Source organism: Glycine soja, chromosome 1 (assembly GCF_004193775.1).
Source record: "Glycine soja cultivar W05 chromosome 1, ASM419377v2, whole genome shotgun sequence".
Classification (NCBI taxonomy): Eukaryota; Viridiplantae; Streptophyta; class Magnoliopsida; order Fabales; family Fabaceae; genus Glycine; species Glycine soja.
Genome location: NC_041002.1, coordinates 38,897,513 through 38,925,150, shown reverse-complemented (window position 1 = coordinate 38,925,150; position 27,638 = coordinate 38,897,513). Strand labels below are relative to the sequence as shown.

Below are 27,638 nucleotides of genomic sequence, written 5' to 3'. Positions count from 1 at the left end.
GTACATCCCTTGTGGATCTTTGCTTGTAAATGGATTTTTACAAGGTTGAAAGAAATCTCAAGGACCGCAGGTCGCTTGGGGACTGGATGTAGGCACGGGTTATTGTCGAACCAGTATAAAAACTTTTATGTGTTTGTTTCCTTCTTCCCTACTCTTTTACTTTCCGCTGTGCATTTAATTTCCGCTTTTACTTTCTGTTAAGTTTCTCTTCTACTCCTCATTCTCTTAACAATTTAGTAAAAGCCTTAAAAGAGTAATTTTTAATTAGTAAAGGTTTAGGAATAATTAATTCAACCCCTGCCCCCCTTCTTAATTATTCTGAGGCCACTCGATCCAACAGAAAGGAGACAGGCTTTCTTTCGTCGGTGCTCCCCTCATGGGGTACCCTAACTATCTTATAGCAAGTGCAGGATTGTAGTTAATGCAACCCCTCATTCCTATCAACGAGATGTTTGGGTAGCCCCCACATGAGAAGAGAACTTCCTCTTTTCCTTCTTTCCATCGTGGAAACCAATTGACTGTTCTGCCTCCTGTCCCAGCCAAGTGTTTGCCCCAATCTACTCTTCTTTTTTCAACACACAAGCGATGACTTCGGAGCAGACATGGATGCCTTATGTCTTGTTGGAATAAGTGTGAAGCCAACCATACACAAAGAGCGGGTAAACAACAGATGATTCGTGCACTACTCTTTTCGCACCTTCGGTCAAATGTGTCAAATAAGTCCGCCAAGACAGCTACCACCGGGCTCTCTTTGCTATGGTGATATGCAAGGAAAGCATCAATTGCAGCTAGGTCGACCAAACCATCCACGTTTGGAAAGAGGACAGCCCCATAGATTAGCAATGCTAATACATCCATAAACGAGACCCACTCCTCTAGATTCGCCATATCCCTCACCTTTCCTTCTAAGTACTTCCGTGGTAGGCCCACTACGCCGTTTCGAGTTTGCTTCACGCGGTCCAATCCTCTCGCCGAATCCCTGACCACAATTGCAATTTTTCTCAAGGAGGGAAGAAAGCCAGAGAAAAGATACGGTTTCCTTCCCCCAAGAGGACATCCTAGAATCCCCTCAAATTCTTCAACGGTCGGTACTAATTGGAAGTCTCCAAACGTGAAGCATCTCAAGGGCTGGTCATAGTATTGGGTGAGTGATGCAATGGCTTCTGTGGATATCTCTACTATGGTCAAATCTAAGATCTTTCCGTACGCCTTGCGGAAGGCTTGCATTTGGAGAGGTCCCATCAACCGCCTCAACGCCATAATGTTGGTGATATCTAGGCCCTTAATCTTGACTTGATAAAACCTTTTTCCAGTTTGATTTGTCCCCATGTTTACTAAAGTGAAACAAAAACCCAGTGCGAATCAAAACTCTGACATCTATCATGGGTGGAATGGATGAATGCATGAAGAAATGCACATGACACAGATGCCATTTATGAATCTGAGAAATTGTCTCCTTCTTACATACAACGTCTTGGGGTAGCACAGTGCCCGACGTATGTATTTAAGAAGGTGACACAGACCCCTCGTTGGTTTGCAAAAGAGAGGGGATCAAGACAGAACCCGTGCATGATGTATATGCGAAAGGCGCAACACGGGAGTGTACAGTATGACAATATTCACAAAATATAAGCAAAAGGGTACATGACGCTTATGCATGGCAGTGTGAAAAAATGGCACGCAACGTGTTTGCTCTATGTCCCTATTTAAGGGACCTACATGGGAGAGAGCTAAAAAAGGTTTTTAGTGATAATCCCCAAGGTGGTCATATCTCTCTTGATGGTCTCTAGAGGTATTATCCTCTCCGAAGAACATACTGCAGCAGTAGGGACTACTAGCAACAATATGTTTTCAAAGAGAAAAACTCTAGATGAGGGTTCACTGTAATCAAGCAAGTCGGAGACCTAACATGATCACAGATTCACCTCCACTCCTTATGTTCCCACGAACCCGGGTATAGGGCCTTTAGGATTAATATATGAACCATTAGGATTAACCTAATAGTGAAAAATTTAGACAATGTATATGAGATCTTAACTTCAAAAATCAATGCAACCATTATATATATAATATATAAAGTAATAGTATTTATATGATAGACACTTTTATTATTTTTCTCTCTCACATGTCGCATAGCACATCAATTTTTATGTATATTGACTCGAAAAGCAAAAAGAATTTGACCCCTGCCATCCATGAAAAAGGTGCTGAAAGATAAAGCAGAGAACGACGAATCTCCGTTGGTGTGGGCCTTACTCTGGGCCATTGGGGGCCCAGTGGCAGAAGAGCTTTCAAGAAACTATAAGTAGGCCTGAAGGCTGGCTAGTGACTCACACAGTCACAATGATTGAGATGGAGATTAAGTTGTAATAAATTAGCTTCGACTTAGACCTAGACATGTGTTTAAAGATTGTACAAAAGCAAGGCAGATTTCTGACAGGGTTTGTGAGATTAGGATTGATTCACAGAGCGACTCTTAGATAGTAAAAACAAAATTAAAGATAGTACGGATAACAAAAATATATTTAAGCATATATATATATATATATATATATATATATCAACAATTTTGAACTAAAAAACAAACCAACTTTATTGTTTAGTCAGAGGGTTAACCTGGTTGTTGTTTAGTGTAGGTGTCCAATATACTTGGTCCTCTCCCGTCTATAGTTGCTGCTCCTTCTATCTGAGAATTAACAATTACTTCTTACAGATTAGTGAGTTAACAGAAGAGATCTCAACAGTTTGTAAAAAAATTAATTTATAAGTTAAACCTTTGATATGTACTAACAAAATAAACCACAAAAGAATTAATATACAATTTGATTGATCATTACAAGTACAACTTAAGTTGTTTTGGAAACCATAACTTTACAATTACACCTTTGAAACTTGAAAGATGAAGTTATTACAAGTTGACAAGTAGAAAGGATCAAATTGTTAGCAAGTTGAAACTTTGATACCGAACTTTATAATGATCATTTTAAGGGACCAAAACAACAAAATTTGTCACACACCGAAATGTATATTATATTTATTAACATGATGCATTGTTGTGTGGTCACTAGAACCTCGTAAGTTGCTGACCCTAATCCAAATAGAAAACCAGAAGGAAAAACACTCCTATTGAATGGTGCAGCATAATGGCTTGGCTACACCCTTGGTGGTGCACTATCAATGCTACCAGCCATCGTAAGTGTTTAGAGTTATGTTGTTCTATATTTTTAATTCATTTACTGTATAATATGTAAGTAAAAAAATTTACTCAACTTTTTTTTAAGCTACTCAGCAGCGTACACACAGCCTTACAAGTTACAATCATTTTACAAGAGTCAACTTACCACACATTTTTTTTATGAGCTAGCTTGTATCCACAATTGACAGCAACAAACTATTCTTTCAAAAAGTACTAAGATTTATGGGCCTCAAGATCAATCATTATAAATATCTGTCAATATGTTAGTGCCTCTTCTCACAGATTAGTATCATTTAAAATGCAAACAAATTATAAACAGAAGTAATTGCTACAAGTGATAATTAACCCAAATTCAATTGAATGTATGAGTATGAAGGTAATTTTTTACATAATACACCACTACAAAAATAGTTTTTACATATACTCTTTTTTTAATGTATGAGAATTAAATCCGATATAAAAATTTTATAAAACTCATATGTATTCTTTCTCAATCAAATAAATAAAATTCCTTAAATAAAATTCTTTATATATTATGATCCAAGTACACATAATCTCAACAGATCATCCTCCTTTGAAAAATAGTATAACACATAAAGAAGTTTCCATGAGGTAACTTCATTCTTGCTGGTTCAATTAATTAATTTACAAAGGACACCACCATGCTAATATACTATTGCCATTAATCCCGTTAAAATTTGAAATCAAATTAAACATTTTTATCATTATTAGTAATATTTTTAAGACTTAAATACAATCAGTTAATTCACTAAAAAAGTACATATAAAATATTTTGTACAAATATAAACTATAGTATATAATTTTAATATCAAGAGTGGTTACAAAAGATTATATTTTGATGTTATTTATGTTCCCCAAATGTAAATCACAATATTTTATTTAACTATAAAACGTTTTATTATACTAGTCAAAGAAAATTTGTCCATATTTTATTTGGAAGAGTTCAAATTATTTATTTTTTAAAGTATATCCTGAATAGTTTATTTGGGAAAATAAAAAATAATGAAGCACTAAATGTGCCCAATAGCAAGAAGGCAGAAGCAAAAAGTTTGTGAGATATCTTAGCAAGCTTCCATGCTAGCTGTCGGGTGCCTAAAGACGTTAAAGGTGTGGATGTAATTTTTCCACACAACTACAAAAAGAAGCTTCTATATCGGTTGAAAACCGGTATCTACGACGGGCCCCACACCGTCTTTGTTCCAGATGTCGTTGTATGTCGACAACAACAACATCGGTCATCCTAGGACCCGTCTTTGTAATGCAAGAATACAACGTCAGTGGCTATAAAAGAATAGACGTTATAAAAAAGGATTCAACGACGCACATATTAGACAAGCCATCGTTGTTTTGGTCCATTTCAACGTCGGGTTCGCAAGACTCGTCGTTGTTGTTGTCCATATCAACGTCGGGTACCAATAACACCCGTATTTGTTTTGTTTCCTGTCAACATCGGTGGCGGGCTCACCACCGACGTTGTTTGGTAGTATGTCAACGTCGGTGGTGAGTACACCGTCATTGTTGTTTGAGGTTTCAACGACGGTGGCTGGAGCACCCGTCGTTGTTGGTAAATAAGGCTATAAAGACGGGTTTTCATAAGGACCGTCGTTGAAGTATTTTGCCTGCTCACAAAATTTGGGTTATACCATTCAAATTTCAAAAACAAAGCTACATTTATATACAGCAAACATATATAAATACATTTAAAGGATAAATAACACAATCATGCATCAACCAAAAGAAAAGGGATATCGACGGTGACACTCACAGTGAGAATGTTATAGGTGGTTCAAAGTTCATCAAAGCCTTTCATGCATGCATTGTTTATATATATGAAAATAAAACAAAACCAGATAGGGTATATATATATATAATTACCACTCGAGCCAATAAGCAAAGGGAGCAATGGACACAGTAGCAAAGAGTTGTCGATAAGCAACAAGGACAAGAGGGCTCATTCCAGATTCTATTGCAAGCATTTAAGTAATGTTCATCACTGCATAGACCAATTGCACAAGAACCAATTGCAAGTAGACCGGCACCCATATTAATTGTCTCTTTCTCACCCCTCTGTCTTAATTTGAACTTTGGAGAGAGTGTTGTATGTGATGAATGAAATGCATGAGAGTGATGAAGTAACTTATAACTAGTTGATTCCAGTCATGTGCATGTCAACAAAATTTAATGATGCTTCTGATAGAAAACAAGGCAGCAAGTAGGGTTCACCGCGAATATTGAGAAGATAGATAGAACATACCTATATACAGCTGCGTTGAACCATTGCTATTCATAGAAATTGTTACTAGTCTTCTGTGTTGGGCCAAAGATCAAATTTGCATCCTTTCAGGCCAAGCAGAATTTAACCTTCGTGCAAAATCTTCCACTTCCCTACAAGAAAAGAAACAAAGTCATCAAATGCAACATAAAAGACAAAACAAAAAAATAAACCACTCAACAATTAGCTGACGATATTAATTGCATTTCATCAAATGACGATATTAATTGCATGCAGCATTCAAAATATGAGAATTTCACCCAACTGCTTTAGCACTAATTACCTGAGCATGTGACAAACTCCTCAAGAACTCTCTTTAAATTAATCAAGTAGAAACACATGTGACAAACATGTCTACTAAAATGAATATCTCTACACATGAGAAGGTTATTAAATAGACCTCACTTTGAATTTCAATCAATAAATAATTTTTTTGTAAATATAAAAAAAGAAAAAAAAATCACTTAAATATTATATATTTTAAAATCTAAAATTTTCATGTTCTTCCAAAGAAATTGCTGGACACAAGAGAAAGCACCACCAACCAATCTTTATTTGATTTCAAATCGTGAAGGTGGCCATTGCATATGGAGAAGATACACAAAGTTACCAACTTACCAATCAACAAAAAAAACTAAGATACACAAAGTTACCAACCAATAACAACCCATAAGAAAATTTTATATTTTTAATCATTTCTAAACGCACAAAGTATATTTAATAAACAAAAAGTACCTTGTGGTTGTGGCAGCAATAGATTCAAAAGCTTGTTCAGTCCTTATGCTTGTGGCAGCAATACGTTGAAAAACTTCTTGAGTAACTCTTCCAATTGATATAACTTCCTCTGAAAAAATGTAACGAAATTAATTCAAACCCACAATAAGAAGCTTTGTTCACTGCAGTTTCAAATTTCTGCTTTATTAGTCTTCTTTTTTTTATCAGCAAAGATAAATTATATATATATAACCTGGAAGTACCAGAGGTACTGATTACAGAGTTAGTCACCATAAAAATGGTTCCTCAGTCAGACATCATAAGTCTGATTGGGAACCAAAATATGGGAAGCAAAGTATACATATATTGATCCCTACTCCCTAATGAAACCCCTACTGCTGCAAAAAATGATGTCTCAAGTTACTAGACCATTGACTAAAATGTAATGTAAAGTCCTTCTCCAAATTATGGAGCCAAGTCCACATTAAGAAAGTCGCGTCTTCAAATTACCGAGATTGAAGTTCTTCTAATAATATCCCTAATCATATAACAATATTTAATTGTTTGTTGTTAAGCACATTACTATTTATACACTTTAAATTTATGAAGCTACAAAGTATAAGATTTTTATGATGATATGTTAAAAATAAATTCTGAGTCACTATATGAAAACAAAAACAATGGTATCAATTTTTATTTTGATCAGCAAAGATATTATTTTATAGATATGTAAAGAGTTACCAGAGGTACTATATTACAGCAGTATGGGTACCATAGAAATGGTTCCAAAGTCAGACAAAACAGGTCTGAGAGGGAACCAGTATATGGGTACAGTAAATGTACATCTATTAGTCAAAAATATGTATCCTCTATTGATGCAAAAGCCGTGTCTAATGCTACTTGACCATTGATTAAAATGGATAGTAAAATCTTTCTCAAAGTGCCTGAGCCACGTCCATAGAGTGAATATTGCATCTTCAAACAGTTTGTTAGCATTAAAGGTTGCATTAGAGAACACTATGTTGTTCCTAAGCTTCCAAGTGGACCAAGTTAGAGCCAACCACCAGCATTGCCATCTCTGCATCCTAACACTATGCTGTTCCTAACACTATGTTGTTCCTAACAATGGTATCAATTGAATAATAACTACAATTAATGACTCTAATTTGTTAGGACTAAGCTCAGACATATTTCTTTCTCAAAGTTCTATTCCAGCCATGACCCAAGAGCATTTCTTTTAGACTTTTCCAAAACCTAGTGCCAAATAATTATCCAACTCGAATAGCAGTTGTTGGACTCTAAGTTTCAGTTCAAGCTTAACAATCAGTGTCATACTATTGATCAAAACAAAGCAGGTATAAATATGCAATACTAGACTCAAAATATGCAACAAACACTAGACCTAAATCAGTGTCACAGAAATTGGAAGAAAATATTTTATCCAAGCACAAACTTCAAGCCTTATTCCATGTATTGGGGGGAAGTTATGGCTGGCCATATGGGTAGAGGTGTCATAGAGGAGCAGGTATGGAGGAAGGGACCTTGGACTGCTGAAGAGGACAGGTTGCTTGTTGAGTATGTCAGGTTGCATGGTGAAGGCAGATGGAACTCTGTTGCTAGGCTTGCAAGTAAGAAACACCAAACTTTTTTCACTGTTTTGTTTCTTAATATATATGATTGGATTTTCACATTTATAAGTGACAATATAGCAAAAAAACAACTGAAATTGTTTTCAACTTCTACTGTTCATGTTGGCTACATTCATGTTCACCGGAAGCTCTTCATTTTGAAAATTATACTATTGTCTGGTAGAAATTATGATATGATCTATGTATCTATAGTTTTAGTCAATCTCTACGTGATACGTAGTTGAGTTTTTCAATTCACAATAAAGACTAGATAAAACTCAATATGTATCATGGCTGAAACCATTAATCTCTTGGTGCTTTGTAATTTTAATCTCTGGTACCACTGGTATTGGTTTACTTATTAATAAAATATATATATATTTTCAGCCTTCCAAAAAAAAAGGATGAGAGTTGGAGAAATTCTGCACTTGTCACTGCTATGGTGCAATCTGTGATTCGCAATACAAATTTATTCTCAATCCACTCTCCAAGTAACTCTTCCTCCCACATAAATAACAGTCTTTTCCACCTTCAATATCATCTCACACCTCTATCCCACCAGCTCCCTGTATCAGCCACCTAATGACGAATTTGTCTAATTCTCTGTGAGGTAGGTTACAAGTTAATTAGTCAATTAATAAGTTTTTTTTTCTTCTCTTCTCTTAATATTTGATGCATAATCATAACAAAAAGACATCAACTATTCAAGTACAATCTCGATTGACGTATGTACGAATGATCTTTGTGGGGTGGTTGGGGGCAGGAAACAAGGATAGATGGGTGGGCCATTAAATCATTGCTAAATATCTATGCATAAATAACCAGTTCACTTGGCACCTTTGTGGTCACAAGCTCACAGAGAAAAAACACTCATTCCAATATAGAAAATCTTGAATCATGGTTTCATTAGGTGAGACTCAGATTACTCCTAATTGGGTATTGATTCTCTCCCCTACAATGAGTCTCATACAATGCAATACAGAACAGTCAAAACCAGCCATAGAAAAAGTAGAATTCAATCCAGCAATACAACCATACTGTAATGTGCTTTTGAAGTGCAGCATTATCATAAAAACATATGAACATTGCTTTTATTATTACGAATTGCATACCATAATTTTACTGTTATGCAGGCGTTCAACAACAATGAGTGCAAACGGATACCATAATTTTCAGATTCAGAAGAAACGCACCTTTGTGTGCTTAGTTTGAGGGTGTGACCTTCTTCTACTTAGTTCCAAATAGCACCCTGCAGTTCAAACATGTATACTATAGTAACTTGTTTCACACAATTAATTTTTTTCAAACACTACTACCGTAACATGAACAATGAGTGGAAAGGGATACAAATTGGGAAATAGGGTTTTTGTTTTATGTTAAGGTACAACCACAAACAATTCAAATACTAACAATTAAACACAAAAGGGCAACATTTTCACAAAAAATACCAAGACACAACTCAAAATAGTGGACATGCTTACCTTCACCAACACTGGAAAGGTCTGAAAAACCCATGACTTCGCCTGCGTCGCGGTAGCGGTGGTGGGAGCAGCGGGTCACAGGGACAAGTTCTTCACGGCGACAACCTAAATCTCAGGCTGGTAGCAGGACGGACTTCACGGCGGTGCTAGGTTTTTCAAGGGTTGCAGTCGAGGCGCTAGGTTTTTCGAGTTGTAATTCAGGCAAGCAAGGGCGCTGGTGCTTTGTTGCGAGAATATATAAACTCAAAAATCTACGACGGTGATTCGTAACACCGACTTTGTATTTTTATTTCTACGACGGTCCAGCCATCATGACCGTCTTTGATGACTTCAACAATGACGGGCTTAAATACAAACGTCGTTGAACATGAAACGCTGCACATAAAAACTTTAATAATTACGGAATTGCCACCGTGTTGACAACAACGACGGGTTCTTCAGGTCCGTCTTAAAAACTGTGTCGTAGAAAGGCCTTTTTGTAGTAGTGCCAAGACTTAATTATTAATCAGTTCCTTCAATCAATCTTATATAATTTGAGGTCTTATTTTCTAAATGAAATGATTTGAGTTCAATCTTTCCTTATAATCAACCATGATAGAGGTCAAAAAAATATGGGAAGAATTTAAAACATTTGTGGCAATTACTATGCTTCTCCTGTATTTGGTCTATTTTACTACATAGGAATGAAATTATCTTCAAGAATTATACTATAAATTAATTGGAACAAAGTGTTGCAACTAATCAAAGTTGAAGCTGGATTTGGATCAAGTCAAAAGTTTCAGGTTCTTCATCTTTTGTCGGGTGATATTTAAACCAAATGAGCTTTTTTTTTTTTTATCTATGCCTAGGAGGTCAAAGAGTTTAGGAAATATATAAATGTAAATTATTGTCGACGTTCTATTTGAAAATGGCTGGGAGAACCTTTTATACTCCTTCCCAATAAGATTTTGACTAATAAAAGAAATAAACCAGAGCCAACAATGCCTCACTAATGCAAAGAATAAGCATAAGTTTGTCACAAGTACATGTCAATCCAAGAACCTGAAAACTTGCTTCCAAGAAAATACCAGATCCAATTTGACACAGTGATTGCAGTACGTGTACAAGAAAAAATAAAATCAAAAGAAAAAGTAGAAAGAAGAAATTTAGAAGCAAAGGATTTCACATCTTGTCAACTTAGCTTTTGAGGCAATCGCTAAAGGAATATAGGTAGGCAAAAAGCATAATGAAGGAGAATCCATCAAATTAAGGATGCAACACAAAACAACTTACAAATTAAAACATCAACCCTGAAAAGGTAATCTGTACTTCCAGGTATAAATAGTAATATTTTCCAACCTTAACCAACCTGATGACCAATGACCACCCTTTTTAACATTAAAAAATATCAAAATATACTATTAGAATCCACACTGCATTCCAGCCTCCACAATTAGCAAAACGGTATGGGAATTGTTACTGATCTTTCTGGCGGGGCTAAAATTCAGTAACCAAAATAAAATTCTACAATAATAAAGTTGACAACCCCAAAATAAATATTTGACACATGCCTATGTTCAACTTCAACATAGGGTAAAATATGATATAAATAAACATGATCACGGATTGAACACAGAATGAGAGAGAACAAGATCTGAAAGAAATTGAAGTAAAGCATCAATTTACAATCAGCTGAGTCCTTTAGATTAAAACCTCATTTTACAGTAAATTCGCAAAATTAATTTTCTTCAACGAAAGCATGAACAAACAGGATAATCTAACTTCAATAATGTTGAGCTCATTCTTTTTTCTAATTTTACTAACCAACAAGATAACTCAAAGCAACTAAATTTCGATTATTTTAAGAAAAATCTGACATTACTTTAGCTTCAGACAGATAATCAGCCCTTAGACAATTCCCAATGAGCATTTTTTTATCTCCCAACAACATGCATCACCTGTGCTCTATTGGAACTCGATACATTAATAAAGTATGAAAGAAGAATCATTGCATGCTATTACTGTCAAATCATGTGTAAATCTAATCCAAAATGGGTACATTAGAAGGTTATACTAATATTTAAATTACGTTATTATCATAATAAGTCTTTGAAACGTGTAAGTTTCATGTGTGCTGGAAGAAAGAAGAAAGTAGTCCATCTCAAGCAATGAGCATTTGGATGCCGAATCACTAATTCACACATATGAATCACAACACATATCATATACTAGTACTATATCATATAATTTCTAGTTTCCAATACTACAAATTATAGATAGCATTTCTGCTATATTCCACAATAAAATATTAAGCCTGAGAGTATACTTTTTTAGCCTCTAATGTTCATGATAAATAAAAGAATATAAGTTTGACAAATGATTATCAGATTTGAATTTAATATCTAACAAAAAATAATCTTTATAAATAAAATTTAGGTGTCAAAGCAAGTAAAACCACAGTCTTCAAAATATTCACTACCAGTATTTGTTTCTGAGTTGAATAGCTAGCTAGGGAAGCAAAAAGAAAACAAACCTTTTATCAGGAGAAATGTTCTCCAACAATTAGAGAACCAAAATATACCAGCTGGAGAATATTGATCAAACCAGCGGGCATAAACATTACTCAAACGAATTTTCTGTGGAAGATTTTCAAACAGAAAGTTGTTCAAAATACGCATGCACTTACAAGCCTATACATATTGGGGAGCTGAAAGGGGCGTCAAAAGGACCAAAGTAGTAAGGAAAAACATTTAAACTCAAGGGTGTTTGGAAAACCAACAATCATCTATTGTTTGGTCAGTGTCTTAAATCGAGGCCACTATTTGAGATGTCATTTAAGAACATCTGCAATGTCAAAATTAAAGAGCCAGATGCAGAAGACCGTTGCTCGTCAAACTTGACACATTCGCAAGCAGGAAAAGCATAAGAGAAAAATAAAATGAGATTAAAAAAATATTAGAAACTAAGAAAAGCGTGCGGAGAGAACAACTCCAATGTCAAACAAAACAAACCACACAAGTCCATAGAAGCTAGCAATTATACATTGTTAATTAGGGGAAATTAAATATAGTGTAGCATTGACCTTGTTCAACTAAGCTTCGGCTTTCTAATTTCTCTACTTTCTGAAAAAAGATAGACATCCTTGCTATGTAACCATGCCTCTCATGATTGATGCACATGTTAATTAATACTATATAACCTAACAACTCTTAACTAAGCAAAAAACTAAATCAATATAGCAAGCAATAGAGCAATTTTAACTAAGAAAAAAGTAGCTATACTTAAGCCAATCAATTTCCTTCCAGCTCAATGAGTTCCAATTTTGTTTCCATTAGTAAGTAAATTAAGAAACATCCAACAAACATTAAAATATTCAACTAATTCACTACATGACCCAAATATTTTGATGCTTAGAACGGTAAAAACCAAACCTGTTGCTCAAACGCCAAGCAAAGCCTTCTCAACTCCTCCTGTAGCTCTCTCTAGAACAGCACGAACCTACACGCACACCCGAGCAATCAGACAAGAAATTCAAAACCCAAAAACCATTATTAAATGAAATCAACTAGAAATATGCAAACACCATGAGTATACTAATTACAGTGGTGAACACCATGAGTATAACCAAAGTAATTGAAAAAATAGCAAAGGAATCTGAGATTGTGTCCTCAGAATGTCTTCGTTTGAGAGAGGGAGAAAGATAATCGAAGAGTAAAAAGGAGATTCGTGTTAGGTTTGGGGAATTGTTTAACGAAGGGATAGATTGATGACAATATAGGGTGCGAACGAATTCAAGTCGGGACCAAACACGCAAAGGTTTCGAGTGACAAAGATGGAGTTCATCCGCTTTGGTGTCGTCAGACCCACCACCATCGGTGCCATAGTCGATCTTCTGGCACTTCCTCTCATTGAAAATCTCGGTCTTCTTGCGCTTCCTCAAATCTTTGAGGACACCGAATCACTCTCTTATTTCACCTCTGTTTTCAAACTCCAAAACATTAAAACCCCCAAATGGCCAAACCCTCAACACAATTGGTAGCTTTTCCTTTCAGCAATGAGTATCGGTTCGATACAGAACAAGGAACAACGTGCAAAGAAGTATACATTAGAAGTAATCAAATGGAAGAAAAGTAGGAGAACATACCTTCAAGTAACATTCACAAAAGGAAAAGCTTAAGTGCCCTCGGTATGACTTTCTCTGTGCTGTTTTGTTTGCTAGATACTTTCTCTGTGACTTTGTAAAGAAGTTTCGTTGATAACAATGTTCAAAATTTGAGTTCTTCTTGGCGTTGGGACACTTTGTATGTTGGGGGTTTTTGTTTCGAAGAGACCGCGAAAACGGACAAAAGGGTGCGCGGGGTAAGAAGGAAAGTAAGAGTTCTTCGTCAGCTAGCTAGGGTATACCAAAAGTGAAAATGATATACAAAGGTGGTCTTCCGTAAAAATCGTCATTGTCTTACTTCCTCATAATTACAAGATTGTCACTGAAAGACATTCTAAGATGGTCGTCTATAACCACGTTAGAATGTACGACGTTAAAGACAAAAGTTTTCTCCTTTATTACAAAATTGCCACCGCTCCGTACTCTAAGATGGTTTTTAACAACCGTCTTAGAACTCAAGTCTTAAAAAAAACACTTTTGTAGTAGTGCAAATTAAAATGGATGAAGGAAAATAACTCGTGCGTGAATGAAGGTTAGTGTTGCAAAAGCGAAGCCATTTGGCGGTGTCGAGCTCCTTGTCCTTGACCTTGGCGATGAACGTGACGGAAGGGGATAAGCCGAGGTCGGAGAGGAGGATGCGGTGGCTGGGGAACTCCGCACGGATCCAGTGGATGGCAGTCAAGCAGAGGCTGGAGAAGGACACCTGGGGCTTGCTGTTTTCGGGGAGGTGGGCGGCAGCAATGGTAAGCGGAGCCGACAAGGGTGCGGAGTGTTGCTGTATGAGTGCAGGGCGTGGAGGCGGAGTTGGCATGGACGACGGAGTTCACATGAGCGTATGTGTGAGGAGTGTCTTAGCAAAGGAAGAAGATGGAGGTGTGGGTGAGTGGTGTTGGCTGGTTTCCAACACAGTAATGCGTTGAATGAGTTCATCTAGTTTGGTGGTGACATGGAATTGGTTAGAGGCTAGCTTGGCTATGGTTTCTTCCATGCGTTCCATTCTGGTTTTGGATCGAGTTGCTTCAGCCATGGTGGTAGTGCTCAATAAAAGCACCAAACTGTTATGTTCCTAGTGTTCGAGGCCTAGGAGTCCTCCAGAAAAGGAGATAAAGGAGAGGAAAATTCTTATTGTTATTGCTTGCATTTCTATTACATGTTTGATTCTTATATAGGCACCCAAATGCTAAGCTGGTTATTCTTTCCTCAGCAGGTCCTAAGGTGCAATAACAGAATTGATAACAGAATGAAGATCCTGGCAGACAAGATATCCTCCCTATCCGATGAGAACCCACCAGCTCGGTGCATAGGATCAGAATTGGTTACGAAATCTTCCTGCTTGTTTTCCTTTGAGCTTTGTGGGTAGTGCTTGTCTCCTCCTTGTCTAATTGCAGTCCCCCTGTGTTGTGTTCTTGTGTGTGCTGCATCATAACAAAAACTGATTCAATTATCACTTGGCCATTGATGATAGCTGCTATAGCAAGGTACCAAGTTGTGTAAGTGGTCATTCCCAGACCCAAAAATGACCAGATTTGGTAATTGTGGAAGGAAGGTATGAACACCATGGTTGCACAGCATGCTCCAAAAATGTATGTCCATGTCCGTTTATGTAGTAGATGTTACTGTTTGCATAAAACAAAGGAGCAACAAAAAAGAAAAAAATAATAAAAAAGCATAAAATTTGTTGCAATACGACGAGAACCCACTTTAGATTACTTGAAGTTGCTCTAAAAAATCGAAGCAAAAGTGTCACCTTGCACATGCTATAAGCTGTATCACAGATCCAAATAGGAGGAAGGTACAATTGAAGGCTAGCCCCACTGCTTTCCAATATCGACCAAGTAACCCATTAAGGACCTCGAACCACTGAAATCCAGAACAATAATGCACTTCCGATTAGTCACTATAAACAGATATTAGATAGTTTTAGACCTCTTGGTTAATTTTTACATGACTCTTTCTTTTTTATCAAGGAATTGGTGTAGAATATTTGTTAGTTTTATTTATGATTAACTCATGTTTAGGAATCCGATTAAACACTTTTAGTACAATAATTTCTCTCTTTCAATCTCATTTTTTCTCATTCATATGACTCAAAACTAAAAATTTCACTTAACGAATTTCAATTTACTTTCACTTGGACCGATTAACGATGTGTTAGTATTTTTATATGACATCAAATTAAATGTTATTAAATTTTTTTTAAAATATATATTAAATTTGAATATAAGTCATAAATTTTTATATGATTTTAATAATATTTTTTTCTAACAATTAATAAGAAAATGTTGATAAAATCTTTTTGTAACGTTAAAAAATGTCGTCAAATATAAATAAATATTATTAATATGTTTTAGTCACCTTTTATGATAAGTTATTTGTACTGCTTATGTTACTAGCCATGTGTACTAGGATAATCTTGCATCACCTAAATAATATTTCCGAACAAGGACACTCTAGGACACGGTATATATAGACAGAGTCTTGAGAAGGCAAAACAACACAACACACTAACCTGAATAACATGGTTTTTGAAGCTGACGTTTTCCTTTTCCTTCCTGGTGCGATACTCTATGTAGAGGACACTGACTAGATAAGCAGTCCAGCTTCCAATAAGGCCATAGAAGATCTGAAGCAAGATGCCTGATACCATGCCAAGTTGAGCGAACGAGTATGGTAGTGTCAAGAGCACTTGAGCAACCTATAAAATGAGAGCAATCACTACTAAATCAAGAACTAAATAAAAGGAACTAAAAGAGTTACTTTATAAAGTTCATTTTCTTGTTTTTGTATTTTGGTGATGAGTATTTGAGTCTATTGGGTGTGTTTATTTACTTGATTTGAAGCACAGCTGAACCATGCATCCCAAACAGAACCACAATGCTAAAGGAGGCTCTTAAAGTTGAACATGGAATGGTCTTGCTCCTTTTCTTCCCTTGTGCTTGTGCTGCCACCTTCATGCTCTGTCTGGTTGAGGTTTGTGACTATTGCGTCCTCTCCTTGCTTCTGAGACAACATTGTCTCTGATATCCACAAAAACAATGTCTATATCCTGGTGGATCTGAAATACATAAAGGACACTAAATTTGACAAAAACCATGACCAAAAAAATGAAGTCCCAGAAAATGAAAGCCAAGAATGACCCCAAATGTAGAATAACTGAAAATTCCTTAGCAGAATTCCAAATAAAAATAATAACAAAAACAGACTTTCAGTTACCCCACACAAATCCAAAAGAAAAGAAATGTGGGGAAACATTTTGAAAAAAGTTTTTACTAATGGGTTTACTTATGTTAAGAACCAAAGGGATACCTAGCATTCGAGTAGGCATGGCAACGGGGCCCGCCCCGGACCCGTCCCGATTTTGACGAGGAAAATTCGAGTTGACCGGGGTCGGGGTGGGGATCGGGGTCGGGTTTTCCCCGATAGCCAAATTCGGGTTTGGGTTCGGGGTCGGGGATGGGATTCTCAATACCCGCCCCGAATCTATCCCCGAACCCGTCCCGCTAATAATTAATATATATAACATATTGAAATATGAAACTATTAGATTGAATTTTATGTTAGTATTGAATTGAATTTTATGTTTTATTTAAAATTATATTTTTTATTTTATGAAAAATTATATTTTTTTAATAAAATTTTATAAAAATGTCGGGGATGGGGCGGGCTGGGAAAACCCGACCCCCGTCGGGGACGGGGATGGGGGGTGTGTTTACACCCCCGTCGATTTCGGGGGCGTGGGCGGGGGTGGGGTAAACAAAACCCGACCCGCCCCGTTGCCATGCCTACATTTGAGACCTAGGTGCCTCCAGAGAAAAGGTAAGGAAAGAGAGTATTGTATTATTGCTTAACCATTTTCGGAGTACATTGTTAGTATTTATAGAGTTCTTTGTAGTTGTTCTGATCTAACAATTCTCTAATGGTTTGTTGGCATCTAGCCTTGGAGGAACGAAAAGTTACAAAATAGAAAAAAGAGGATCACAATCCTAACGGATTAGTACTCTCAGCCGACAAAGGATCTTCAGGAGTGCCACTACCATCAGAAGTAATGCTGTCAGGACACTCCCTACTCCACTACTTTCTTACGAAGTCCTTGAGGTAATATGGTTTGCGAATTTCCCTTTTTAGCCTTGGTCCTTCTCCCTTCTCTGTTTCTGTATTCTCTTGCCATGCCCTTGTTGTTTGCTGTGTTGTTTCTGCATTTTATTGCTCCCATGCTGCATTCTCCTGTTGTGTGAGTTTGTTCTCAACATCCCCTTGCACTTCCAAAATAACCCGTCCTCAAGGTTATAATCCACTTTCAGTTGTGCCCAAGGTTCCTATGATGTGTCTTCAGGGAGTAGGCCAGCCCATTGCACGAGGACAAGTAATTCACTATCCTTCTCTGACTGAGTCCACTTAGTGTCCAGGATAACTAGGGGAGAAATGAGTGGCTAGTGTTCTTCCGACGAAGCTGGTAGACTAAGAGGGACCTCTGGCGGGGTGGTTGATGGAGTATATGGCTTGAGTAGTGAGCAGTGAAATAGTTTATGTATGCGTGATGACTCTGGCAGCTCAAGCTTATAGGCTACAGGCCCTACCCTTTGCACAATGCGAAAAGGCCCATAGAACCTTTTGGCCAATTTTGAATATTGACTTCTAGTAGCCGTTGACTGACGTTGAGGTCGTAATTTGACCAAGACCTATGTGCCTTCCTCAAATTGAACATCCCTTCGTTGTTTGTCCGCGCTCTCCTTCATTTTCTGTTGAGTCTTTAATAACTTCTTTGTCAAACTAGAAATAATGATGTCACGCTCGTTCAACCAATCATCCACTGCCGCCACATTGGAATCACCGGCCACGTACTGAGGGATATTAGGGGGCTTCTTGCCAAAGGTGATTTCATATGGTGACTTGTCGGTAGTGGAGTGGATGGATGTGTTGTACGACCACTCCGCCCACAGGAGGAAACCAAAATTTAATACTAATAATCTCTTTTCAATAACCTAGGTTAAGATGTCTCTTTCTCTTAATGCTTGAAGGAACAAAATTCAGCTGATAGATCGATCCTTCTTCTACTGAGTGTCTTTGCTCTTGTAGCTTTTTGTTATTTTCTTTTCTTTCTACTTTTTCTTTGCTCTCAGTTGAGCTTTGTACACTGCCAGTGATGGAGTTGGGATGAGTATAAATCCCTCGCTCATAGATAGTGGCGGAGGAAATGAACTTTATAGTTTTTGTTTTTGTTTCAGAGACCTGAGACTGAAATATATAAATAATGGAAAATGATGAATGCGTATCACTATGCACTGATTCACAGAGAAAAAGAGAAAATTATAGAAATGATAAAGTGACATAATGTGACAGAAAATAAAAGATAAAAATAATGTGTTAATAAAGTATTTGTGAGATTAACGGTATCATGCATAAGTTTGGTTTCCTCTCAGTTTAACCACACCTTAAAGAAGGAATCAAGGTGGCAGATTGGCTTGCTAAAGTTGATGCTTCATCAACCAAAACACTCTTCAATTGCTGATGCCTTAACAATTCTGGATCCTAGGGGTAGCTAAGTCTGGTGTCTTTTGTTTTCTGTTTTGTTGCTTTTGTATTTTCCATTGATAAAAAAAGTATTTGTGAGATTGAGGTATTCTCTTATAACTACCCATGTATAAATAGAAGGGAGTGTTCTGGTTTTAAAACAAGAGCATATATAATGTGAGAACTAAATTTAGATGTTTAACTCTTTTTTAGTGGTTTGCTTATTGTCAGTCATATCATATGAGATTTACGAGCATTCGTTAATACTTTAATGGAAAATTTAAATTATTTGAGTCCTTTAATTTAACTCATTTTTGTTGAACCTTATTTGCCTATATTCATACAACAACTTCTATTTTGATTTGAAAAAATGTTTTCTCAATGATTTAGTAACCTTGGTTGTAAATTTTCTTATAAACAATTTTTACAATAAGAACTTATTTGTTCCAATAATATCTTAGATGTTAAGAACCAACATAAATGGGTCAACAAAAATTTGTTCAAATGATAAGAATAGAATCAGACTCATACCTCACAAAGAATGTTAATTCAAATCTTATTACTAATTTAAAGGATTTTGTTAATTAATAAATAATTTATAAGTATTTTTGTAAATATTCTTTTAAGTTTTGATGCCTACGATGACCATAATAAACTCTCAAAATTCAATTCGACCACTTAAGCTTTTATATATATATATATATATATATATATATATATATATATATATATATATATATATATATATATATTAAAATACTTTGGAGTTGCTCTAATTAATATATATATCGCCAAAGAATAGTAAATCATGAAAGTGTGAAGCAACCAAGCAAATATGTGTAATAATTTTCTGGCCTTGTTACTTTTTGTGACTATCTTTTTTGGTAATTATTTGTTTAGTTCGTAAACATTTTATAATTTTTGTTTTTATTCTTTAAATTTGTTTTTCATCTTTATTGTTAGTCTTTGAATTTTTCTCTGCCCTTACTTTTAACTACTATTTTAAGAAACTGAAAATAAGAGTACAAGAAAAAAATTAAAGAACTAAAAACAAATGATAGAGTTCAGGGAAAAAACAATTTTTTAAAAAAATTTAAGAACTAAAAACATAATAAATCCATTTTGTTCATCTTTCTAAACTTAACGGTGAAAGCTAGAGGTGAGAAGGAGGAAAACTCAATTCAATGATTGTTCCAAATACTGATTCGACTGTTGGAAGTGTTCGATGACAGATATCTAAGGTATTGAGACCTTGTTCGGATCAATAAGAACAGGAGTGACTAATTAATTCCCTCTAATTTTATGGAAAATATTGTCTTTGGAGTGGATTGGGATCATCAAGAGAGAAATGAAAAAAAAAAAAAAAAAAAAAGAAGAAGAAAGGAAAAGCAAAAGATGAGATAAGTACGAACTTAAAAAACTTCCTTGAGCTTAAAGAAAATGATTAATCGGGATTTGATATTTATTATTATAGTCTTTATACATTTCTTATCGAAAAAGGATCTTTGAAACCTTCAATTGAACTTGACTCATGTACCCCCCAATTTTATTCATGTTACTGTAAATATATGTCTAATTTTCTTTTTCTTCTTATATGTATCTCTTAATTTTTATATCAAACAAATTAACTGCTTTCTTTCTGTTTTTCCAATCTAAATTCATCCGAAAATAGAGCACCAGTCAGATACTCAGAACATGTTGCTTAATTGTCCGTCTGCTCCTATGCCCCATTGCTCACAGATCCGAATCTCAATCAATAATTCATTGTTTCAAAAATTGAAAATCCCGATTAATTTTTTTCTTTTAGCTCAGGGAAATTCCTAAAGGATCCCTTCAATTATTTCCCTATATCTGGATCAATTAGTATCTCTAGATCACATATTATCGAAGAGAAAGGTACGAAGTTAAGTTTTTTAATTGATGATTGTTTAATCACCAACTTCCCTATGTTTCCTAATCGGTTGCAAGATAGTGACTCCATTGTCCGCATGCTTCGTGGCGCACACGTCGTAGTAAGCTGGTGTCCCCAAACGGAATCCGTCAATTGATAGTAATTTTTTGCGACATTTTAAGACCACAAATAAAATAATTGCCAATAGTTTTCAAAACATTATGTTGTTGACTATTATTTCCTCTGTTTCTTTTTAATTGTTGAATTTCAAAAATATTTTTATTTCTATTTATCTATCATTTATAAAATTTAAGATCACATTAGTTATTATTTTCTAATTATATCCTTACTTTTTCTCTTAATCTTTAATTGATTGATTTATGTATGTATGTATTGTGAAATAAGAAAAAAGGGATAAAATAAAAAATCACATAATTATTTTAATAGCATAAAAAATTTATTTGTATTTATTGTTTTCCAAAAAAACAACTTTAAACGACCAATAAAAAGAAACAGAGGAGATAGTAATTAATTTTAAAACAGATTCATTTTGATAATTAATTTGTAAAAGAGTTCCAAAGTAATCAATTACGGATGATAATAATCTCTCTTTTCGTTCAATTATTTTGCATATTATAAATTAAATTAAATTTTCATGGCAAATGATAATCAGTACTTTTAGAATATTAATTAAAAAAATTTAAAATAGACATTTTTGGTTAAAAAGCATCATTGATATGTACTTTTACTATGATTTCAATTCATACCCAATGTGAAGTTCAACAAAACTTTATAGTTTGAATTTCTTAAAAAGTTTAACGGTACTGAAATTTTATATGTAATAGTGTTTGTACTAATGGTTTACGTTTTCAAATATTGTGAATGACTCTTTAATAGTGTTTGTACTAAAACAAGAAATTTCTTAATGAAATTCCCTCAACATTCAATACCATAGTCTAACCTTCACAGTTTATTTAATAGAAGATATAGCTTGTTATCAACCCTAAAAGACCAAATTTCAAGTTATTAGCAGATACAATACTATTCCAATTTTTTATCAAGTTGTAGGTGTTGTTGAAATTGCTACAAATTTCTAGAATATTCTTAAATATAATATGTATGAATATGGTAGAACAATCTAGAACTATAGTGTGTATGAATATGGTAGAACAATCTAGAACTATAATGTGTATGAATATGGTAGAACAATCTAGAACTATAAGTGTATGTATAAGATAGAAGAATCTAAAACTATCATGATACTAATCTATCATGAAAACTCTAGAAAGACCTAAAGTAATGTAGAAACATTCACCATCATTGAGAGGTTTGTGACTTGAGCCTATAAATAGGCAATTGATATGTTGTAATTGAAAATCCATGAAATCAATGACATAACCTTCTTTCTAAAACAATTCTCTAAAACTATCAATTATCAACTATCATCTAATCAACTACCAACAGTGGCATCAGAGCTACGTTCGATCATACATTGGGCGTAGTTATCTTACCTACCTACCATTCCAAAATCCTCCCAACTACTTCAAAAATTTCCTTTGTACTATTAACCAACTCTAATAATATTTTTTTCTAAGCTATGGATAACACTACTCAATCATCAACTATTTCTGTCCCTATCTTCAATGGTGAAAATTATGATTTCTAACGTGTTAAAATGGAAACATATTTTTCATCTCAAGATTTATGGGACATAGTAGAAGAGGGCTTCACTTTTCCCGCGGATACTTCAGCTCTTAATGCATCTCAAGAAAAAGAGTTGAAGAAAAATAAACAGAAAAATTCAAAGGTGTTGTTCACCTTGCAACAAGCGGTGACTGATCCAATTTTCCCAAGAATTGTGGGAGCTAAGACTGCCAAAGAAGCGTGGAACACATTGCAGGAGGAGTTTCAAGGAAGTGTTAAGGTACGTGCCGTTAAACTTCAATCTCTAAGAAGATATTTTGAACTATTGAAGATGAAGGAGTCTGAGACAGTTAAAGATTACTATTCTAAAGTTAAAGAAATAGTTAATCAAATGAGAGCTTTTGGAGAAGATATTCTTGACAAGAAAATTATTGAGAAAATTCTAATTACTATGCCCCAAAAGTTTGACCCAATCGTGACAACGATTGAGGAAACCAAAGATATGTCCACTCTATCAAAGACAAAACTTGTGGGCTCTCTTGAAGCATATGAGCAAAGACTATATAGGCATAAAGAAGATACACTTGAAAATGCCTTTCAGTCAAAGTTTAAATTTCAGCCCCAAAACAAAGAAAATGGAGGAAAGAAAAATTATGGAGAAACTTCCAGAAGAAGAGAAGGTTCTAGGAATTTCCTTAAGAACAAAACAGATAAAAATCCTCCATGCAATATATGCAAAAGGCAAGGCCACGCAGAGAAAAATTGTTGGTTCCATAATATGCCACAATGCAACCATTGCAAGAAGTTCGGGCACGTAGAGAAAAATTGTCGCAACAAAAATAGGCATCAAGCCAATATCGCAGAGGAGCATGATCAAGAACAATGTACGTTCTACGCCACTCAAGACTCAATAAAAGAAAAGGGAGGAAACTGGTACTTGGATAGTGGATGTAGCAATCACATGGCCAAGGATAAGACTATTTTTAAAAGTATTGATGAGTCTGTCAAAGTCAAAGTTCAACTGGGAAATAGAAGTGTGGTTGAATCAAAAGGCAAAGGCACTATCATGGTGGAGACAGATAAAGGTACGCGACTCATCCATGATGTCTTACTAGTTCCCAGCCTAAAAGAAAATCTTCTAAGCATTGGCCAAATGATGGAGAGAGGCTACACACTTCACTTTGAAGGAGGTGTATGCAAAATCATAGACAACAAAAATAAAAGGTCTGAGATAGCCCAAGTAAAGATGAATAAGAGCAATAGAAGCTTCCCTCTAAATTTAAAATATGCAACAAACATTGCCATGAAGGTACAAGTTGATGATTCATGGCTATGGCATTGAAGATTTGGCCACTTCAACACACATGCCTTGAAGTTGTTACATGAGAAGAACATGATGAGAGATCTTCCAAGCATAAAGCAGAACAATGAAGTGTGTGAAGGATGTCTCATTGGTAAGCAACACCGATTTCCTTTCTCAACAAGCGGAGCATGGAGAGCGAAAGATCTATTGGAGCTGATACATACGGACGTTTGTGGACCAATGAGGACGCCATCACATAGGAACAACAGGTACTTCATACTCTTCATTGATGACTTCTCTAGAATGACATGGGTATATATTCTAAAAGAAAAATCATAAGTCTTTGGAGTATTCAAAAAGTTCAAGGCCCTTGCTGAAAATCAAAGTGGAAAATGGATAAAAGTACTAAGAAGTGATCGCGGCAAAGAGTACACCTCTCGCGAGTTTGAAAGATTTTGAGAGGATGAAGGCATTGAGCGACAACTTACAGTCGCATATTCTCCTCAACAAAATGGAGTGTCCAAGAGAAAGAATCCCACAGTTATAGAGATGGCTAGATCGATGCTCAAGGAAAAGGGACTACCTAACACATTCTGGGCTGAAGCAGTCTACACTACTGTTTACATACTCAACAGATGTCCAACTAAGTCTATAAAAGACAGACTCCAATTGAAGCTTGGAACGGGAAGAAGCCATCAGCAAAGCACCTAAGGGTCTTTGGATCTATATGCTACATTCATACTCCAGACGTGAAGAGGCACAAGCTTGAAGACAAGACTATACAAGGTATCTTCCTTGGGTATAGCAATATCTCTAAGGGTTACCATGTCTACAACTTGCAAACTAAGAAACTCGTCATCAGTCAAGATGTTGAAGTTGATGAGTACGCTTCTTGGAATTGGGATGAAGAAAAAGTGGAGAAGAACGTTCTTATACCCGCTCAACTACCTCAAGAAGAAGCTGAGGAAGAAGACCCAGGTGAACCACCTTCACCTACACCACAACAACAAGATCAAGAACTATCATCACCAGAGTCTACTCCAAGACGAGTAAGATCTTTGGTGGACATATATGAAACCTGTAACTTGGCCATACTTGAACCTGGAAGCTTTGAAGAAGCGTCAAAGCAGGAAGTATGGGTCAAGGAAATGGAAGAAGAGATACAGATGATCAAGAAAAACAACACATGGGAGTTAGTAAATCGTCCCCATGGAAAAGATATCATTGGGGTTAAGTGGGTCTATAAGACAAAGCTCAACCCTGATGGCACCATACAGAAACACAAGGCGAGGCTAGTAGCTAAAGGTTACTCAAAACAACCCGAAATTGACTACAATGAGACATTTGCACCAGTAGCTCGTCTTGATACCATAAGAGCTCTAATAGCTCTTGCGTCACAAAAAGGATGGAGTATCCATCAACTAGATGTCAAATCCGCCTTCCTTAAAGGTGTACTTGAAGAAGAGATCTATGTGGAGCAGCCACAAGGATTTGTGTCTGAAGGCAAAAAAAGAAAAGTGTTAAGACTAAGAAAAGCACTCTACGGTTTGAAGCAAGCACCTCGAGCATGGTATAGCAGAATCGATCAGTATTTCATGGATCGAGGATTCAGGAGGAGTAAGAGTGAGCCTACACTTTACATCAAGTCTCAAGGTCAGTACACTCTCTTACTCTCTCTATATGTAGATGATCTTATCTACACGGGAAACAATACTAAGATGATGATGGAGTTTAAAGAAGACATGATGAAGACCTTTGAGATGATCGACCTTGGTTTGATGAGTTACTTCCTCGGCATAGAGGTAAGTCAGAGAAATGAAGGGATATTCATCTCGCAAAAGAGATACACAGAAGGCTTACTTAAGAAATTCAAGATGTATGATTGCAAACCTGTTGCTACTCCACTCATAACAAATGAGAAACTACACAAGAATGATGGAGCACTAGAAGCTGATGCATCCAAATACCGAAGTCTAATTGGAAGCCTCCTATATTTGATAGCTACACTGCCTGACATAATGTATGCTACAATTCTTCTATCAAGATTCATGCAAAGCCCAAGTCAAATACACTTTGGAGCAGGAAAAAGAATTTTGAGGTATCTACAAGGAACAAAAGAGTTTGGTATATGGTATACTACCGAAACCAACTCAGAATTACTTGGCTACACTGACAATGATTGGGCAAGTTTGGCAGATGACATGAAGAGTACATCTAGCTATGCTTTCTCACTAGGATCAGGAATGTTCTCTTGGGCATCGAAGAAGCAAGCTATAGTAACACAATCAACAGCAGAAGCAGAGTACGTGGCAGCTGCTGAAGCAACGAGTCAAGCTATATGGCTTCGTAGGATACTTGAAGACATGGGAGAAAAACAAGATGAGCCTACTAAAATCAACTGCGACAACAAATCAGCAATTGCAATGGCGAAGAATCCAGTTCATCACTGCAGAACAAAACACATAGCAATCAAGTATCACTTTATCAGAGAAGCTGAAGCAACTAAAGAGATCAAACTCGACTACTGCAGAACAGAAGATCAAATTGCAGACATATTCACGAAGGCTTTGCCGAGACCAAGATTTGAAGAATTACGAGCTATGCTCGGAGTCACAAAAATTTTCATCAAGGAGGAGTGTTGAAATTGCTACAAATTTCTAGAATATTCTTAAATATAATATGTATGAATATGGTAGAACAATCTAGAACTATAGTGTGTATGAATATGGTAGAACAATCTAGAACTATAATGTGTATGAATATGGTAGAACAATCTAGAACTATAAGTGTATGTATAAGATAGAAGAATCTAGAACTGTCATGATACTAATCTATCATGAAAACTCTAGAAAGACCTAAAGTAATGTAGAAACATTCACCACCATTGAGAGGTTGGTGACTTGAGCCTATAAATAGGCAATTGGTATGTTGTAATTGACAATCCAAGAAATCAATGACATAGCCTTCTTTCTAAAACAATTCTCTAAAACTATCAATTATCAACTATCATCTAATCAACTACCAACAGGTGTCAATTTTTTGCATGCTCCACTTCTTCAATGGTAAAATAAATTCTCTCAGACATGGGTCCAACACAGTTACTTCTACACCAACAAGTCGTCCTTTTCCATTAGTGTCATCTCTTTCATCCAATTTTGCAATCTCAGCTTCTGTCACGAATTCACACATAATTTCATTTATAGGCATTGACAAACGATTGCTATTTGGTTTCACATATGAAAAGAAGAGTTTCTTGTGCATGAGAAATTTAATATCATGACCATTCAACTCAGTGACTCGGTTCTTGATTTCTGTAGGCAAATCTGGTGTTTGGTCGTTCTGTATCAAGATTATCTTTTTTGGTTTTTTAATCACTACCGGCATGGGTCTTTCCTCTTTGGGCATCACTTCAATTTGTCTGCATGTACATACACAAGAGTCATGTATTTAATACATACAGAATAACATATAACCTACATAAATTGAGTTACAATTTAATAAGCACCTTTTTCCGGTCACCCTCTGATCAATGTTTTTTGTCTATCTTCGATTCAACACTTGAATGTAGTTTTCTGAAATTATTTAATTGAACCAACTCTTCTTCGCTATATAACTGGGTCACATGTTGTGATATTACCAAATGCAAAATGGAAGGCTTAAAGGGTTTGCAAACCATCTTCTTAAGCGACTTCCAATCTGTAATAGTTGCAACCAATTGCTTTAAAGTTTCCAAGGTCCTCATGGTGGTAAAAGAAATAAAGTTTAAGAGTTGAAAATACGAATGAAAGAGGAATGAGATGATTGAACAGATTTTTAATTTGCGGAAGAAGGGTAGA

General features: G+C 35.7%; 1 pseudogene; it reads right to left on the bottom strand.

Moving 5' to 3' along the window:
• LOC114373636 overlaps positions 1–16,465 on the bottom strand; it is a 79,912-nt pseudogene extending 63,447 nt beyond the window's left edge.
• Between the last annotated feature and the right edge of the window lie 11,173 nt (positions 16,466–27,638).